Source organism: Acyrthosiphon pisum, chromosome X (assembly GCF_005508785.2).
Source record: "Acyrthosiphon pisum isolate AL4f chromosome X, pea_aphid_22Mar2018_4r6ur, whole genome shotgun sequence".
Classification (NCBI taxonomy): domain Eukaryota; kingdom Metazoa; phylum Arthropoda; class Insecta; order Hemiptera; family Aphididae; genus Acyrthosiphon; species Acyrthosiphon pisum.
The window spans coordinates 111,648,383-111,661,369 of NC_042493.1; the positions used below are offsets into that span (position 1 = coordinate 111,648,383).

General features: G+C 31.0%; 1 long non-coding RNA gene across 2 annotated transcripts in view; it reads right to left on the bottom strand.

Annotated features, from left to right (window-relative positions):
- The window catches only part of LOC115034765, a 19,282-nt gene extending 6,530 nt beyond the window's left edge, over positions 1-12,752 (bottom strand). Inside the window, exons 1-4 of one of the 2 annotated variants that reach the window (XR_003840066.1) lie at positions 12,451-12,752; positions 12,264-12,365; positions 2,290-2,388; positions 1,715-1,815 (exon numbers count right to left, since the gene is read on the bottom strand). This is a non-coding gene — a long non-coding RNA (uncharacterized LOC115034765). The remainder of the gene's footprint in view (positions 1-1,714; positions 1,816-2,289; positions 2,389-12,263; positions 12,366-12,450) is intronic. The other variant, XR_003840067.1, reaches the window with a different exon arrangement.
- Positions 12,753-12,987: the final 235 nt, after the last annotated feature.

Here is a 12,987-nt window from a genome sequence, read left to right on the forward strand (position 1 = left end):
GTATACCACCTCCTATGCATTAACACAGGCAACGCCGGCAACTGCCTTGTCGAGTGTCGATGTTGAACCTCTAGCGGTGGCGGCGCAACGCGGCGCGCGCTGGTCGCAGAATTTAACTCAAACGGCAAGGTTATTTATTATAGCTTATAAATTAAAACGTGACTGCGACGTGACTACGTGAGCCATTATCCAGTTTCATGCAAGTTGTACACGAAAAAAAAATAATATAAAATATAAATTTAGGTTAATAGAATTATGAAATTATGAAAAACTAAAAAGTAAAAATTAACTAAAAAATTGCGCCCCAAAAAATATTGCGCCCTAGGCCAGTACTTTGGTGGCCTATGGGTAAATCCGCCCCTGCTTACACTGCTTTTATAACTTACTAATAAATTATGATTACCTACAATTTAAAAGTAGTTTATTCATAATACATAATATTGTTATATTGTAAGAATATGTATACGATAAAATATTTCGTTCTAAAAACTACCCAATCATAATTGAAAAATGTATTAATGCTATCCATGATATACGTTTGGTGAAATTGTGTACTCAAAAAATGTTTGACGCATGTGATAGTAGGTATATAGGTACTCAATATTATAACATTTTAACTTTTTAGTTAAGGTCGTTTTATTAATTATTAGAGCGATTTAGTGGTCTTAGTGTACTTAACACAAAATACTGTTTTTTATAAAAATTGTATTTAAGTTTTTCACTAAAAAAATTAATCTTGCAATGTGCTAATAAGTACTTAATATTATAAAATATAAATAACAATAGAGGTTGACACGCTGACTACATACTGTGAATCGTTTTTCGTACAAGCATACTTATTAATCATAGAATCAAAATAGCCTAAATGCATTACAGTGACCTACTTATTCAACGTACACTCTAAAAACTAAACCTCCTTACGCCATGTCCTACGTGAATTTGACAAATGCGATTAAAAACAAAACAGTTTGTATTTCGTCGCATCCGTCGCATCGTATTGCGATGTAACTACATGGTCAGAATAGAAATTCGTCGGACTCGCCGGATTTACGTGGGTATTTTGGATCAACCAAATGTCTCCTACGAGAGAGATTTAGTCTTTTAGACCGGGGTTATACACCACGTATTCCGCAGCATTTTCCGTCGAATTAAAAACGCATTGGTTTAAATCGGAGCAGCTATACACGGCGAGCGTAATACGCCGCGTTTTCCGGCCTTTTACTAATCATTTCTCGTTGTAAAAAAATATGGTTTTGATAAGTGATAAAATAATGAAGTTTACTTGGACGACTTGACGAAGTCTATTTTTAAATTATTTTCCCGGCTCGGTGATGAATGATGCCCAATATTGACGAACACGATCATATTGTTTTCCCATTCCCACATGACAATTATTTTTGTCAGAACTTATCGCTTTTAGGTAATTTTTTCAATTACTCATTCAGATTTGTAATTTTGAGTTATTTTTCACGTTATAAACGTATGCGATCGAGTGCTAACCATTGTAGTGACATTCTAATTAAAAAAAAACTACTCTATATTTTTACTTCGAAGAAAATTTACAAATCATAAATATGTTTTCGGGCGTCACAGTAATTTGAAAAAAATATCAAAAATAATTAAATCATTGTGTATTATATTTAACGGGAGTCAGTAATTTTAACTAAAATATTATTCCACCACTTAAGTCTAAAATATAGCAATAGATACTTACCACAAGCGTGGAATCAAGCAAAACAGCGGGTACCGTCGGTTTGGTCGTCTCTCGGTGAATTTCAGGTCGATTCTTAAAAGCGCCGTGGCAGGTAGCTTACACTGTAAATTGTACAATAAAATATATTAGACGCCTGTGATAGTAGGTATAGGTATCTAATATTATTAAATATCCATATAGAAATAGTAGACGTAAAAAACAATTAGGCGCCCATACTTTAGGAACATTTCAAAAGTATTTTAATAGAGAAATTATTCAGTCATTAAATTAATTGAATTATAATTGTTTTAACATCAGAAAAAATATTCGTAAACACCTAACAATAATCATAGTTGAAAATAATGTATTATTAAGTGTTTTCGTCGAAATCGGAACGTGGAACAGAGATATGACTGCGCTATAATAATATAAAAATTCACGCCTCCAGCCTAAGTTTCGTGTTTAGTAGCAAATTTTATGTTGAGGTATGTTTTAATTTAATAGCTAAAAACAATGCGTTTTTCTACAACTTGCAGCCTTCATGAAATAACGCAATATGCCTATAAGTTTGTTATAATTCAGCCTTAAGTACTCACCACAAACACGAGTTGCTAGTGACTCGTCCTTCGGGATACCACTGCGGTGTTGATACAATTCAGTCACCGGACGTTGGAGTGGATGCCTTCTCGATCGGCCTTGAAATCGTGCCAAACGTTTATTATACGCACATTACTGTATAGATGTGTATATAGGATAATAATATTAATACTAAACCGACACACCTATCCACTGAATCAGTAAAACTAGAATTTATGTTCGTTTTCAAGAAAAACTGTTTTTCTTTTGTGTTTGGCAGTAAAAAACCACCACCACCCACCTCCACCACCACCACCACTAATCCACCTCAACCATCTCTCACCGATTCCCAGAATTATATTATATACGTAAGGCGTCGGCACGAGGGGTGACTAAGTATATTATATTGCACCGTGCGTCGAGTTGACATGGGTCGAAAAAGGTGGTTGCCATTAATTGTATTGTCGTGTACACGAATATCAGCCATCGACAGTTTCTATAGAAGACGACCCATGGAGATATCTCGAACCGATACTTTTTGTTATAACAACGGTTATTTTAGGGTCCGAAGAAGTTTCTTAAAATATAATGTTGTAGTGTTATATAGCGGTATTTATACAACAGGGGTGGCCAAATTGTCGACCTTGGACTATTTCAGAGTCGACCGACTTCCCAACCTTAAGGTTAGAAGTTATTATCGCATACATTTAGTAGGTGCATTATGGTATACGGTTATATGAATTGCGGAATAAAAATAGTAGCTAGTATTTTTGCTTAAGACAATCAAAATTTTTTAGTCACATTTTACTAAATATTACTGGACACACAGTGTATACGTTTTAGTTTAATCATGGTGGAAATATAAATTTTTAACCATAAGTTTAATCACATTTTGAATAGGTATCATTATAGTCAATAGATATCACAATTGATATACGAATTTTGATTGGTAAAACACTACTAACATTACAATACTAACTATGCTAAAAAAAATATTTTGTATTTAAATTATAAACCGGGGACTAATTGTGTACAAAATTATGCCTGGGCCAATTTTATTGTCCGCATGTAGTGTTTTTCGCGGGTCCAATTGTCCGGGGACCAATATTGTACTTGATCCCCGCGATCTACCGCAGGTAAATTCCCTATCTGATAATATTTTCTAAGGATTCACTTTCCCATCGAACAAGAAACTGTTGAAAAAAATCAAAGCAGTGTTAATGCACCAAACGGAGATGTCAGATACACAAAAAAAAAATATTAAAATAAAAAAAACCCCTCACTATTGTAAAAAATACATTCATCGCTCCACTCAGAACCTAAAATGCTCACCACCCCTGCTATAATATAGTTTATTATTGTTGTAGTGACTATCGAAATGACACCGGCTGAAACAGGTTGCCATTAAAACTCGTGTAAAACGTTTGTCACGCTGAGACTATCTTCATATATTCTATGCATAATAATATTATAAAAGACGAATCGAGGGTTGTGCCCCGTCCGCAGCGGTATGTTAAAGCCGTTTTTCCCTCATAGTATCGACTATGCCTTAATGGAACATCTTTTTATGAACATTATTTACGGCTTACGTGTATTATACGTATTTCTTCTAGAAGAATCTTGTTTTTGGAAATTTAAATAATACCCCTATTACGGTAGAATGTAAATAAATTAGTTTTAATTATTGATTACAGTTAAAACTCCAACGCACGTTTATCGTAAGTCATAATATTATTTGTATAATATTTTATATTATTATGCGATGCGTATTATAATATTCGTTTAGTATGTACGTTTACAGTTCAATATTGTCATTTCAGCTTATTTAAATGGAAATTACTATTTAGTGCCCGGAGATAGTGTATAGTCGAAGTGATGAATACTGCAAGTATCGATTAATTAGAACTCTTAATAGTAAATTAAATACCTACCTAACAGGGGCGGCGCTACATTGTGCCCCTCCTTTTCCCATCCCCCTATAATTTAATGTTAAACATTTTGATCTAATCCGAAAATACATTTTATATTGAGCATTTTATTAAATACTATAATATATTATAATATAAGACAATCCTAATAAGTTGTAGTTATTTATATTCATTTAATACTAATAAGTAATAACTATTGGTATGCTGATATTTAGATATATTCATAATAATTAAATTAAATAAATAATGCTAACATAATAAATTGCATATATTGATTTTTATTTTAATAGGCAATACCAATATATTACTATTTAGATACTTAATAAGTCCTCTCTATAGTTGTTTAATAAAATTGCAATGAACATAAAATAAGAATGTGCATATAACCTTATTACAAGTTTATATAAAACATATTAAAAGTACCTATTATACTTACTTTGGATTCCATTATGTTAAAAAATATGTAAGTAAATAAAGACATTTTATCAATTCATTATTTAATTTTTTTTTTTTTTATTTAGAAAATATATAGCATATTAGGTATACCCAAAACATTTTTAGCAGTATTTTCTGAATATATGATATAAGCATATTAATGGGTGTTCGAGCAGCAATACATAAATGTCCCACCAGAAAAAAAATTGCCGCCGTATCGCCCCACCCCACCAATAAGAAATATCTGGCGCCACCACTGCTACCTAAATATTATCTTTTGTTAACAATAATTCAATTGAAAAATTAAATAAATAAAATAATTTCTAATAATATACACACGTAGAATAGTGAATAAAACTATTATATTTACAATAAAAATTTTCGGCGGTGACGAGCCAGACAATGGCAGGACGTTACCTTCCCTGAGATTTATATATAAAAATTATACTAAAATGTATATCAAAATCTATAGTTAGGTATCATCAATATAATATGATTCGTTGTCATATTTTTATAAGCGTATTTACGAGTTTAATGTGTACATGCGCGCATAGCTATAATATTGAAACACGAAAAACATACTCTCCGTAGGGCGTAGAACGTAATCGAAACAATTTTGGCCATACCTGCTATATAATTTATTATTATAGTGAATGTAGAATTAATTGGCATGGATCGAAAAAGGGTCCCATTAAAATTCGTATAAACTATAAACGATAGTCTTCGTAGTTTTTAAGAAAATTACATGTGGCCGTATTTTAGATGGGTAGATTTTGTTATATCATTTATATAATATATCAATATTATATATACGACTTACATATTAATATATTATATGACGCGTATTTATCTAGAAGTCTCGTGTTTGAGCATTGAAAATATGATACCCTTATAATACTCTTAATAGAGTATAAATTAATTCCATTGAATTTTGGATAATAGTCGAAATTAAAATCGAACGTTTATTGGTGGTCATGATTATATATTATTAATAGTATTATTGTAATTCGTATTATTTTTCGATGAACATAATATTCGTTTATTAGATACCTATACCTACCTACGTCGTTGCATTTCGATATTGTCGTTTGAGCTATTCGTCACAATTATAAATATAAATATGTAACATGACACCTATCTACATATTATATGATACGAATTCTAAATTATGTACAAACAACTACAATAAAATACAATAATATTTGCACACATAATTGTAAGGCCTATATGACCAACACACACCATAATATTATTATATATTAAGTAAATTAGTTCGTTGTGCACCGTAGACTTCAACGCACTGCACATACTGAACTCCGTATGACTACACAATAATTAGTATGATTAAACGTAATTTACACGTTTGCGAGTATTATTATTTTTAAGTGTTTACTAGACAATAATAAGTAATAACAATAACAATAACTGAAACGAATTTAATTATCTGGTTATAAATCGAGTTGTTTAAATATATTTAAGATTCTAATATCTATATATCTGGGCTCTGGCTACGGTAATTATATATATATATATTATATTATATCCAGTAGCTGCTCGTGAGTAAATATTAATACTTTAATTAGCTTCTACAATTTCTACAATAATAAATGATGACGGCGTACAGACGTACATGTACTACAGTTGTAGGACAATAGGTTATCAAAGGTGGCAGTGCAGCACGGCATAATGTTATTAACGTTCAATAGCGGTTCAATAGCGCATAAATACGCGGGTTATTCTCCGCGGCCCCCTCCGTCCATCCAGCGATAACATTAAAAATATTGTTATGATTGAAACTGTCGGGCGGCAGTTTAACTGAATCGGCGACCGTCGTCCAAATCATTCAAATTATTTTCCATTGAAATTACTATTTATAGGTTTTGTGGACATAAATTATAATAAACATAGAAAACGATATAATATATTATTAGGTATTTTAAACTCAGATAAAAATAATTCTATAGTTTTTAATTTTAATTTAATTATTATTCTTACAAGTAGATGGTTTTATTTGTAGTGAGCGAGGAGTGTAGAATCATAATGACTTCGGTCGAAGCGGCGTTTATCGTTTGCGCATCGTCTATTTAGTATTTACCTGCAGTCAAAGACTGAACACTAGTTGTTGTACATGTACATTTTTATAAATTAATTAATTCATACTTTCCACACTTCCACAGGTATCTGAGGTACCTAGGTACTGAATGATGTGGACCGTAACGCCTATGACACAATTCATTGGAATACGAAAAAAAATATTAATGTTTATATAAAATCATAGTTATCGTAAAAATATTCTTTGTTGTCTTATTATTTATTTATTTAGTTAATTTACGAGTAGAAAATATGACGCGCTGGCTGCAGGTAAACGAACATATTACGAACACGACCGCCGTAAATATTCGTTTGTTGACGTAAACATTGTTGTGCGTGCAATTATTGTGGTATATTTTAATGACGTACCTTGTACCTATTATGTCTATGTTATTTTGATATCATAATAAAGCTTAACAATAATAATATTATTATAGGTTAGTTGGATATATTTTTTTTTTTGTAATTTGGTCTTTAGTATAAGTATAGGTATAGTTTAAGTTTAATACTTATCTCATAATATGTTGCAGACGTTTCTCTATTAATTAAATATTAATATTAAAACATCGTACACGTAAACATCACATTTAAAGAAAGCTTTTTTTTAATTAGGTACGAAAACAGACAATAATATGAATAATAACCATCCAAATAATGTTACACAAAATGTTACAAAAAATACTTATCAAAACTTCATAAGTTACTGGATACCTAGTACCTACGCAATCTCAAATAACATAGGCCACTGGGATTATCAGACGAAAACATTGATTTCTATAATTTTATAGCCATACTGCTTCGACGATATAGGTACCGCATATATATATATATATATCGATATCGTATCAGACCAATTAGTGTGCGATGAGGTTCACCCGACTCCGACACCGATGTTGAAATTAATATTATTATCATTGTGTGTGTTCACAACGACGGGCTGTAACCGTGGAAAACAGGAAACCATTTTTATTTTATTAAAAACAGGTCAAAAGACTTAAGACGATATGAATGTACTGTATAATAATATAATATCATTATACTATATAGTGTGCACAGTATGCAGTAGAAAATGTTTTTTGGATTTGTTGAATTATAAATATTTGATAATATGATATAATTGTATATTATTTTTGGCGGTGACGGCGACGCGGCGACGAACTTAACTGTCGTGCATTTCATGTTTTAAATATTTTCATAGACCGACGTGAATGTTTGACGTTCAAATTTTTTAAACGAAGCAGTTTAGGAAGCTTATTTAGAATCGTTTATTTTTATAAGTACAAAAAACAAAAATACTTATAATTTTTTTTCAGTAAATAAATACGAGTTTTATTGAAATCATTAAATAAACATTGCAATAAACATTGCATGGGCGCCACAAGACTAATATTTTTGGGAGTACACGAATTGTAAATAACTCACTCTCAGACCCCATACGCTAACACTGTATTTATATTAACAATAATTTCAAATGTATATTTATGTACCTACTACCTATATTTTAGTATGAGTGGAAGTGTGGAACAGTAATAAAATAAAACGATCACATGATTTTTCTGTCCAGTAAATGTTATTTATTTAAATTACTGCTAGTTGAGACTTCGGAACTTCGTGGTGCACCATTCAATTACCTAAATCCTAATAATGCAATCACAATTATTTTTCTTCAGTTAAGCACTACGTAACTACTTAACTCTGGCCGATTTAAACTAGCAGTAGAATAGCTTGAAACTGGAATACCTATATCGTTACTTTCTTGTATAGTATTTTTTTGTTTTCTTATAAATACTATACTTACTATTAGGTACTATTATTTATTTAAAATTATTATAAAATATTCATAGTAACATAACGATTGAAATATTTCGATTTCATAAAGACGTGCAGATAAAGTGTAGATAAAGAAAAGATTCGTTACCCTGTGTTCAAAGTTATTTCGTCAATTTATAATATAATATTATTATGATTATTGTTACACAAATAAGTACAATAGCTATGTATCTGTGACACGAGCATATTATCATATACTGTATATCAAGGTGTTTTTAAAGATACATCTGGCTGTATATGTCTGCAGAAGGGAGCAATGGTACAGAACAAGAAAACAAAATATTATGATAATGCGATCGATCTCTATTAATATTACATTATGTTCTGAACAACATTAAATAAGTATATAAATATTATTTCCTAAAATTAAGTTATAATTTATAGCTGGAAAAATAATAGCGAAGTACCTACCTATTATAATATTATAATCCTCATTATACACTATACAGTATAATATATGTGTATAATACAACATTTTTGTATTTAGTGATAATTTTTACTTCAAAATATTGTAGAAAAATGCTTTTATTTTTTTTAATGTGAGCCAATGTGCCAGTTGCGCCAATGAAACATTGTTTTATTTATTAAAGCTAACAAGTTAATATAAAACTAATTATTTTAATCATTGGGTAGTAAAATATTAATTTAAAAATTAAAAATTATAATTTTTTCGATCGTTATATTTTGATATATTATGCAGTATTCTCAAATGATAATTGAATATCTAATTTTTGATCGAGTTTTTGCTGATCGAAATCTTACCACTTAGTAGTTAACTACCTATATATTCCATGAGAAAACAGTGTACCTATAATACGGCTGATAACAATCAATTGGTTGTCGCAATTATTATGAACGACAGTATTATTTAATAATAAAACGTAAAAATTGTCGTAATTGTCTTGGTACTCGGTTGTCCAATGCAAATGACACATAAATATTAGTGCATTAAAATTTTACATTAATTTATACATTTTGTTTTAAAAGAATTAAATTTGATACAATTTAAAAATACAAAAAAATAAATAAAAAGAGAAGCCCGTGACTTTTGCACAGAAGGAATTAACTAATCGCATTGAATAAAACTAAATTGTATTAAAAAATAATTAACCAACGTAATATGCTATTAAATCTAGATTCCAGTAACCTACCTTATTAGCTATTATAGGTATTATTGTTATCGCGAGCTATAATAGCGGGGAAATCAAATAAAGAAAACGAATAAAACAACGAAACCATAAGCTTTTCGATTCCAATAAATAGAAGTCGAAACAAAAACGAACAATACGGTCGAGACTGATCGAAAACTATTTGAGAATAAATGTTCATCTTTTAGGTACTACACTAGTTAGTTATCTACATTAGTTTGCATGATACCACATAGTTTGTATGTATACCACATTACCACATGATAAAATCTAATTTTGTACGAATAATGTATGTTGTAATGGGAATGTAATGGGAAGTATACAAAGTTTAATAAAATAATTTACCTATTTTATATTATTAATTATAAACGTTTTTGGGTAATAATATAACATATATTTACTTTAAATTAATTTAAACAAAATGAAAAAAAAAAAAATAGTTTTAGGTGTAACTTCTGGTTATGACGACGGCGATCAGTATTGGCTCGGGAGTAAATATCCCGGGAGACTATAATTATTGACTTCTTCAATATTATAATAATCACAATACTACAATTATAATCAATTTTACAAAATCGTATCGACTAATTTTTCTCGTCAGATATTAATTTTTTTATAATTGACACTAAGTGAATTTTTTTTCATTTTTTGCGAATAATTGGAAGTAGGTATGCTTTTAATAAAATAACATACCTATTATATATTATTAATTATAAACGGTTATATAAAATATAATAATAAAATATTAAAAAAAATACGGGCGAATTCAGTAGCGACTTGTCAGTAATTAATACATTCTGAAGAGACTTTAATAATTGGCGTGCACAATATTATTAAATGTAATGCAATTGAGATCGCGACTGGCAGTGACTATAATGACGGCACGACATAATAATATTGTATAATACGCGTCTTGATCTCCTCGCCCCCTCCGACCATCCAGCGATAATGATGTTACGATTGAAACGGTCGGGCGGCATTTTCGCTGAATCCGTGACCGTCGTCCAAATTACCAAAATAATAATATTTTCTCCGAAATAACTATTTATAGGTTTTAGATTTAGTGGCCTTCATCGGCAAAGAAAACGATGGTAATAATATTATATTTTCAATTCAGATAAAAATACTTCTATACATATTTAACAATAATATTTCACAAGTAGTCGGTTTTTTTAAGGGGGACGCAGTCTCAAAGTCTCCTCCGACGAGCCTCCCCACCGGGCGATTGTAAATGTGCCCACAGTCAATGCAGGTAATAGTGCGTCAAATATTTTACAGACATTTATATTTACATTATCCGCAAACAAACTGAGTAAATTTTAACTGATTGATTGCCTACACGATATATAGGTAATATTATAACTATCAATATAGTGGCACTCATAATTTTTTTTATTTTTTTTTATCAAAATTATTTATTATGTTTTCCTACAATACCTATTTCTGCAAGCTCAAGAAATGTCATTCCGACCATTCATAATTTTATTATTTGTCGATTGTACCGTTATAATAAAATTATGATTTCGATACTTCGATAACGTCTTTATCTGTAAAGATAAACGCTAACGGCAGTTATGCGTCAATGTCCTCAAATGTGTATGGTTTGTAGTGCAGTAACAATACTAATTGGTCAGTCGGTGTTATATCGTAATCGCGTTTATGATGTCCATATTTTTGTTTGCACAAGAATTGTTATTTTTTATTTACATTTTATAATATAGGTACTTACTGTCTTTTATATAATTTATAAGCTATAACTATATTTTGCTTTGGTGATTTTTTTTCCGATTACCTACCGAATTTTAGTTTGTTTGAGTATAAGGTGCATGGTTTGTTTAAATTTTTGTATGATATGATTTTTTTATAATATATAATAATATATTGACAATCGCATAGATAATACAAACATGGATAGGACATAACGTCTTATGAGCGGTGGTCAATGTTCCCTATTGAGGCCAAATAAGTGTATACCTATATCGAGTATCGACTGTCAATATTTAATATTTAATATAATCATATAATACAAAAAATTAAAATGTACACGAACGACGCCGATTTGTTATCAACTTCACGACTGAAAAAATATTTTAGTGGCCGTAATCTGTGATGTGCCATTCAAGTTTTGTTATCTATGGGGATAGTCGATGCTCGATATAAATCGCGTTTTCGCGGAGGTACGTAAACGGTTTCGCAAACGGTTTATTAAAAATCATTTTGCTGACAAATTTAATTGTTTACTAAAATGTTTGGCCCTATCACCAAACGACTTTTTCAACAGTATACTAAAGATTAATGTTTCTGCCGGGTACCTATTACATCGATAATACAATTTCGGTTTGGCGATGGACAAAATTAAAATGCTACGGATCGGGTGACATCGGTAAACAGTCACAAAACCGTTTTGTTCCATTACCCCCGCGAAAATACTTCTATTTAGGTATACTTAATTTCCCTCGATAAAGACCCGCTGATTAGACCGTCGCGTCCTATCCGAGCGCTTAAAAGTTCTATGACATTAATAATTATAATAAAAAAACCGCGTCACCGATTGACACTTACCACTGACCGATCGGCTGGACTGCAACACTGGTATGGAGGTAACCTTGTCTTGAGCGACACGAAGACGAAATCCAAAATGCCTTACGCACGTACGGACGTCACCTGCGTACGATTAATAACAATAGATATAATATTGCCCGCATGTCATTACTTTATATTATGGATTTAATAAGTTTATAATATTTACTTGTAGCCGTTTAGGTTGCCGAATCAGTGTCTGGACTACTCCACTGTTGCACCCACGCTCAATTATTGCCGATATCGTTAATAAATGATAATTAATCAACAATCCACCGGATCGCACCAAGTCGCACACTCGCACCAATAATTATGAATTTATTACAAATTATTACCTTGACGTATAACGTGATATTATTACTTATATTATGTGATCCAGTGCTCGTTAACGTAAGCAGATGCGCGATCGAAATCCAAAATGATTTGACGACAACGTAAACGGCGGCGGACCCGAGACGACTACAGACAAATAGTGAAACCCACGAGGCGGTAGGCCTGTGTAATGAGCAAGTTATCGATCGCGGTGGCGGGGAAGAGGTCTGGTTGGGAATATTTTCGACGTGTCTTATCGATATCCGATTCGAAAAAAAAAAAAATATAATAATATTATAGTACGTTATGTTACTGTTATTATTATATATACCTAACGTAATCATCGTCCGCGGAATCGGCACACGCGAACGGCCAAATACTGCTATAGCGCTAT